This window comes from Curcuma longa, chromosome 8 (assembly GCF_044706935.1).
Source record: "Curcuma longa cultivar G26 ecotype Majalengka, Jawa Barat chromosome 8, ITB_CL_G26_1.1, whole genome shotgun sequence".
In the NCBI taxonomy this organism is placed as follows: Eukaryota; Viridiplantae; Streptophyta; class Magnoliopsida; order Zingiberales; family Zingiberaceae; genus Curcuma; species Curcuma longa.
In genome coordinates, this window is record NC_133868.1 from 2,401,928 (window position 1) to 2,409,278 (window position 7,351).

The following is a 7,351-nucleotide window of genomic DNA, read 5'->3' on the forward strand; positions in this document are numbered from 1 at the left end:
AAAATGAAGCTATCAGAAATTGGGAAATGCAGAAAACAGGTAAAACTCATCCAACCTCCCTTTTCCTTTGTTTCCTCAATTTGGCGTCAACAAACCGTCGAATCTAGCAATGTAGCTTCGACAACCCCTTTGGAGACTCCAATTTGGCCGCTGGTGTTGTTTTCTCGCGTGCTCGAACCCAGTAAAACCGAAGACACCCTCTTCTGGCATAAACAGAGCTGGTCAGAGGCTGTTTTCAGCTGGCAAAATCCGAGTTCTCTCCACCTCCTTGCGCCGGCGAATTTACTGAAGCCTTTGATGTATTCCGCGCCCTTCAGAGAACCCCTCTTCAAGTTGCGGCTTTGGATTTCTCAGCAGCTCGCCGGATTTCGAAGAAACAGAGATCGACGCCACCGGAAGAACCCCCATCGTCGCGCGCCGTCCGATCGTCGATTTATACCCAATCAACCGGATTGAAGCTTCTCAGGGATTGAGGATTGCAACGAAAATGGAAGAAATGGACGGGAGCTCGCCGTTTGGTACGCTCCTCAGCAGAGCAAGTTTCGCGGGAGAGACGATGAACAGTGACGGCGAGTCACTGTTCATTCCCTAAGTTGGCTGATTTTATACCTTGATTAATTAACAAATCTCAGCCCTTGATTTCTGATTCAACGGTGAAGAACTGATCTGGGGTTTATGGCAGCTTAGGGTTTCCAAAAATTTGAGAGATTTTAATCAGGCTCGATCTAGGTCATGTCCTCCGTGTTGGCTTGATCAATTTGACAAATTTGACTTGATTTGACCGCGGTTGAGCTCGAGTTGGGTCCGATTTGAGCTCTAAAATCAATTAAAACCAAATTAATGCAAAAATTGCCATTAAATTGTAAAAATCATAATCAAGCCTCAATTTATATAATATAGCACAAACATGATCAAATCGATTCAATAAATAATTATTTTTATGCAAAACCCAAAGATTGAATCGTAGATAACCATGTCGACAAACACGAACACTCTCTCCCTACGATCTGTCCTTGAGAAGGACAAACTCAATGGAGTAAATTTCCTGGACTGGTACAGGAACTTAAGGATAGTCCTTAAACAAGAACGAAAACTGTACGTCCTAGAGCAACCACTTCCTGAAGCACCCGCCACAACCGCCACTCGTGCGGAAAAAGATGCTTACAAGAAGCATCAGGATGATGCACTAGATGTGTCATGCCTCATGCTTGCCACCATGAACTCTGAGCTTCAGAAGCAACATGAGAACATGGATGCACATGATATGGTTGAGCACCTAAAACAACTATATCAAGGGCAAGCTAGGCACGAGCGGTTTGAGGTATCTAAGGCCCTATTTGCATGCAAGATGCAAGAGGGAACTCCTGTAGGAACTCACGTACTCAAGATGATTGGGTATGTCGAGAACCTTGAAAGACTAGGATTTCCACTGGGTCAAGAATTGACCACTGACCTTATCCTGCAATCGTTGCCGGAAGGGTATAGTCAATTTGTTATGAACTATAACATGAACGAAATTGACAAGCCTCTGCCTGAGATGCTCAGCATGTTGAGAACTGCTGAACCTAATCTCAAAAAGACCAAGACTAGTAATGTACTAATGGTAAACAAAGGCAAAGGCAAATGGAAGCCCAAAGGCAAGGGTAAGACCCAAGCTAAAGGGAAGGCCAAATCTACTACGAAACCCAAAGGTGGGGTGCCTAAGGAAGGAACCTGCTTCCACTGCGGTGAGACTGGACATTGGAAGAGGAACTGCAAAGGATACCTGGAAGATCTTAAGAAGAAGAGAAGTGAGACTTCTACTTCAGGTATATATGTTATAGAAGTCAATCTATCTATTTCTTCATCATGGGTATTAGATACCGGTTGCGCGTCTCACATTTGTACCAATGTGCAGGGCCTACGAAGAACTAGAGCATTGACAAAGGGCGAGGTGGACCTACGAGTAGGCAATGGAGCAAGGGTTGCTGCTGTTGCTGTAGGAACTTATTTTCTATCTCTGCCCTCTGGGCTTGTACTAGAATTAGATGAATGTTATTATGTGTCTGCTCTAACTAAGAACATCATTTCAGTTTCTTGTTTAGACAAGAAAGAATTTTCATTTATAATAAAGAACAAATGTTGTTCAGTTTATTTAAATGATATGTTCTATTGTAGTGCACCTCTGATGAACGGACTCTACATTCTAGACTTAGAGAATCCCATCTATAAGCCAAATATCCCCATCAGCAGCAGATGAGGCCGTGTCTACCAGACACGGCCGTGTTTCAAAACAGAAGCCAGTCAAGGCATGATCGTGCCTCACAGTCACGGCCATGTTTCCAATTAGAGATAAGCAACTGCTGTTGGCCGTGCCTAAAAGGCACGGCCGTGCGTCAAAATAGAGGAGTCCCTGCAGCTGGCCGTGCCACACAGACACGACCGTGTCCAGCAAAATGAGAAGAGACAGACTTCGACTGTGCCTCACAGGCACGACCTGTAACGACCCGGCCCGTCCGCCCGTGGGAACTCTACTTATCCCAACCCCTATTTTTCTGTGGGTTATGGGTCGTCGACCATCGACCGTGTCGTTACCTACTAGGACTTTCCACCCCTGCCCAGTGGATTTTTGTCTTCCCCAGATTCGAACTCTAGACCTGCAGGCTAAAGTACTAAAGTTCCTTGAATCTGGTAACCAAGTGAGAGGAACTCTACTTATCCCAACCCCTATTTTTCTGTGGGTTATGGGTCATCGACCATCGACCATGTCGTTACCTACTAGGACTTTCCACCCCTGCCCAGTGGATTTTTACCTTCCCCAAATTCGAACTCTAGACCTGCAGGCTAAAGTACTAAAGTTCCTTGAATCTGGTAACCAAGTGAGAAAGCTCTCACTTGGTTACCAGATTCAAGGAACTTTAGTACTTTAGCCTGCAGGTCTAGAGTTCGAATTTGGGGAAGGTAAAAATCCACTGGGCAGGGGTGGAAAGTCCTAGTAGGTAACGACACGGTCGATGGTCGACGGCCCATAACCCACAGAAAAATAGGGGTTGGGATAAGTAGAGTTCCCACGGGCGGACGGGCCAGGTCGTTACATAAAAAGGCGCGTTTTTATGTAACGACCCAGCCCATCCGCCCGTGGGAACTCTACTTATCCCAACCACTATTTTTCTGTGGGTTATGGGTCGTCGACCATCGACCGTGTCGTTACCTACTAGGACTTTCCACCCCTGCCCAGTGGATTTTTGCCTTCCCCAGATTCGAACTCCAGACCTGCAGGCTAAAGTACTAAAGTTCCTTGAATCTGGTAACCAAGTGCTTGGTTACCAGATTCAAGGAACTTTAGTACTTTAGCCTGCAGGTCTGGAGTTCGAATCTGGGGAAGGCAAAAATCCACTGGGCAGGGGTGGAAAGTCCTAGTAGGTAACGACACGGTCGATGGTCGACGACCCATAACCCACAGAAAAATAGGGGTTGGGATAAGTAGAGTTCCCACGGGAGGACGGGCCGGGTCGTTACACGACCGTGCCTTCAAACAGAGACCTAACTCTTCTGGACCGTGCCTTAGAGGCACGGCTGTGCCCCTGAACAGAAGCGTAACTGCATCCGGCCGTGCCTGAGAGGCACGACCGTGTCTCATTCAGTGACTGTGCCCACATGGGACCGTGCCTCCCAGGCACGGCCGTGTGAGCGGGGCGTGCCTGTCCGCGGGGACTGCCTATAAATAGGTCCTCTTAGAGACCTAGCAAAGGGGGGAGACCTTGGAGAGCCACCGGAGCTGTTTAAGAGCCACCGACGCCTGTTTCGGAGCGAGATTCGATGATCCATCCACCGATCCGGCTGCTCCATTCCATCTACATTTCATCTGCGTGGAGATTGCAGTCCGAGGAAGAACGATAAGTCTTATTTCCTGCATTTCATTGTTGTATCTTCGGATTAAGATGAACTCTTCTCTTTCCTTGTATTGTAACCTCCATGATATGGAGTAGTTCTCTAGATTCTAGGATGTAGGATAAATCAGATGTATTGGATGGTTGTACTTTGGATTTGTTAATCTACCGATTTCAATGATTTAATTGTCTATTGCCTTGTGGATTTGTGCTTGTGTGATGAATGATTAAATGCGTGTGTATGAATCCATGAGGGTAGGGATTAATTGTGAATGGAGGAATCATTAGGCCGTACACTGGGGCGCTTCGTGACAGGAAGAAAGCCTTGAACCGGGCGAGTTTAATTTTATTTTGCAAGGATTTACTGGAACGGGTTTCCTAGTGTTTCCCAACAGCCCCTACCTCATCTTCTTCCTCCTTCGTATTCGCGCCCCTTCCCTCATAAACCCGAGCCCTACTTCTTCCTTCTCCACCGTCTACCGCCGCCGCCCTACCTCATCTTCTTCCTCCTTCGTAGCCGACAGAGCAAGCCAACACCGCAGCCCCTTCGCCTTTCACCACCGTCCGTCGAAAGGAGCCGTCCGTCGCCTTTCACCACCGTCCGTCGAAAGGAGCAAAATAAAGAAAGCTAGGGGCGTGTTCTTCTCTGAGGAGGTGGTTTCTGCTAAATCCCTTCTGTCTCTCTCTGTCTCTCATTTTGATGACTTCATTTTGGCCTGCAGAGGATCTGCAAATGGTTCACGCAGTTGCTCTTGGCTGTTGATTACCTCCATTCCAACCGCGTACTCCATCGTGATATCAAGGTACAGAATACCGTATCATCCCCCATTTTCTTGCAATGATCTTACTTCTGTCCTTGTCTTATAATTTGCCTTTTTCCTTTTTGTTTCAGTGTTCTAACATATTTCTCACCAAGGATGATGATGTTCGACTAGGTAAGATCAAGTGCAATTCTCTTATAAACACAAGAGAGCAGATTTTTTTTTCTTATTTGCATGCTTGTAGGTGACTTCGGACTCTCAAAATTGCTCAATGCAGAAGGTCTTGCTTCAACAGTAGGGCAGTTCATTCCTTCACTAAATCTTTAGTTTCATAAACTTAATCTTCAGTTTCCATGATTTTGTTATGCAAACATGTTTCTGAAGGTGGTAGGCACTCCAAACTGCATCTGTCCAGAGATCTTAGCTGATACACCTTACGGATACAAATCAGATATCTGGTCACTTGGTAAGATCTGACATTGAACTTTTGTTTGTAAAAAGCTCAGATAGAATCATGGTAAAATACTTTTTGACTGTCGACTGTGAAAAATTTAAGGTTGCTGCATGTTTGAGATAGCAGCCCATAGTTCAGCCTTTAGAGCTCCAGTGAGTTGGTGCCAAATTGTTCATACCTTTTCTTCTGATATTAGAATTTGTTGTTAATGTTTATAAACTTGCTCAAACAGGCCATGCAAGGTTTGGTTAACAAAATCAATAGATCATCCATATCACCAATGCCTCCCATATACTCTTCTTCTCTGTAAGCTACCCTTGAATTCAACACTGCCAGTAGATTGATTCTTAATTTAAAATCAACTAGAACTATGGTCTGCTGAGTTTGGAGTAGTTTCTCTTTAGTGTTTATTAAGCTAACATTTTCTAGGCTTTGGCCTAAGGAGTTTATATTTCTTTCCTGGAACTGTCACAAGTGGAGTGACATTTACATTGCATATATTTATTAGATTGGTTAAATACTAGCATAAAACTATCAGCCCTTTTTACAACAATGCTACATATAAGTCTCATAGTCATTTCATTCTCCAATTGGTGGGTTTATTTGAATAGTTTGTTGTATGAGATATATCACTTGCATTTTAATATTTATGATTTTTGAGTTTCTGAATGCATGTGAACAGTTCCAAATAGGATCTTTTCTTAATGATTTATGAATGACTGATAGTTCATTGATTGGTATAATGATGAAGTGCAAATTTTGTTTGTTATACTAAGTTAATTGTTGATTCTGGCAATATGAAATAGGTCAACAATATGGCTGATTTTTGTTAATAACGTGATATTTTTGATTCATCAGTACAACAAAATGGACAAAGCATGGATGTCAAAGGATAGATTATCACATGAATTTGGACTTGGATTGGAATCTTTTTTGCAATTTGCGCTGCAACATGCTGCTAATCCTACTAGTATACCTTGTCCTTGTACGAAATGTGGTAATCTATGGAACAATAATATTAACAGCATAAGGGCACATGTGTACTGCAATGGTATAGACTTAACATACAAAAAATGGATATGGCATGGGGAAGAATCTATATTAGGGGATTTAAAGAAAGAGAAAGATGCATATGGAGAATGTGAAAACTATTTTGCTGCTGATGAACCTGTAGATATGGTACACGCTTCATATGAAAGTTCGCAGAATCCAGATCAATTTATAAAATTACTTGAGGATGCTGAAAAACCTCTGTATCCTGGGTGTACAAAATTTACAAAGTTATCTGCAATTGTGCAGTTATATAACTTGAAGGCGAAATACAGCTGGAGTGATAATAGTTTTACTGACCTACTTATCTTGTTTGGAGAAATGCTTCCTGCTAGCAATGAATTGCCTTTATCTTTATATGATGCAAAGAAAAGCTTATGTGCAATGGGGATGACTTATAAGAAAATACATGCTTGCCCTAATGATTGTGTCCTATACTGGAAGGAGTATGAGGATTTTACCCATTGTCCTACTTGTGGGATGTCAAGGTGGAAGTTGGCCAAGAATTCAAGGATAATTGAAGGAGTCCCTGCAAAGATTTTATGGTACTTTCCTCCTATTCCTAGATTTCAAAGAATGTTTCGGAGTAAGGAAATATCTAAGGAGTTAACTTGGCATGCTGATAAAAGAGTATGTGATGCCTATATGCGACATCCAGCTGATGCACCTTGTTGGAGACTTGTGGACCGGTCTTTTTCATTTTCTAATAATTTGCATCAATTAGTGAATTTTTCAAAGGTTTCATCTTTAGATTTTAAGAATTTTACCCATGTGAACCTAAAGTAGTCATCTATTATTACTAAGTAGTACAGGTTTCTGCTTAGTGACTTAGCTCCATGAGAGTCAAAGAGATCTAAGTGTAATAGTTCAAGTATTGAGTTAGTTTGATTGGTTGCTTTATGGGTTGACTTAGTTTGTTTACCTTGTTGGCAAACATTACAAATTTTATTTTCTAATGAAATTAACTTGGATAGTCCTTTTACTAAGCCGTTTTGACTTATCTTTAAGATAAGTCTAATATGAGTGTGACCCAATTTTCTGTGTCACAACTTAGTTTCCTCTTGTTGTGTTAATAAACACTTGGTTGAGGAGATTGGTAGGTCAATGTTATATATATTGTTATTTCTAATTCCCTTAAGTTTAATTTCAGAATTTTCTAGATTTTCAATTATGCATTTGGTCTTAATGAACCTAACCATATATCCAGAGTCAAACAA

The 7,351-nt window shown here is 42.5% G+C and overlaps 1 long non-coding RNA gene across 1 annotated transcript; it reads left to right on the plus strand.

Annotated features, from left to right (window-relative positions):
- The first annotated feature begins 4,598 nt into the window (after positions 1-4,598).
- On the plus strand, positions 4,599-5,090 carry LOC141832902 (uncharacterized). Its single transcript, XR_012602172.1, has 4 exons — positions 4,599-4,672; positions 4,762-4,804; positions 4,875-4,924; positions 5,015-5,090. It is a non-coding gene; the product is annotated as an uncharacterized LOC141832902 (long non-coding RNA).
- Positions 5,091-7,351: the final 2,261 nt, after the last annotated feature.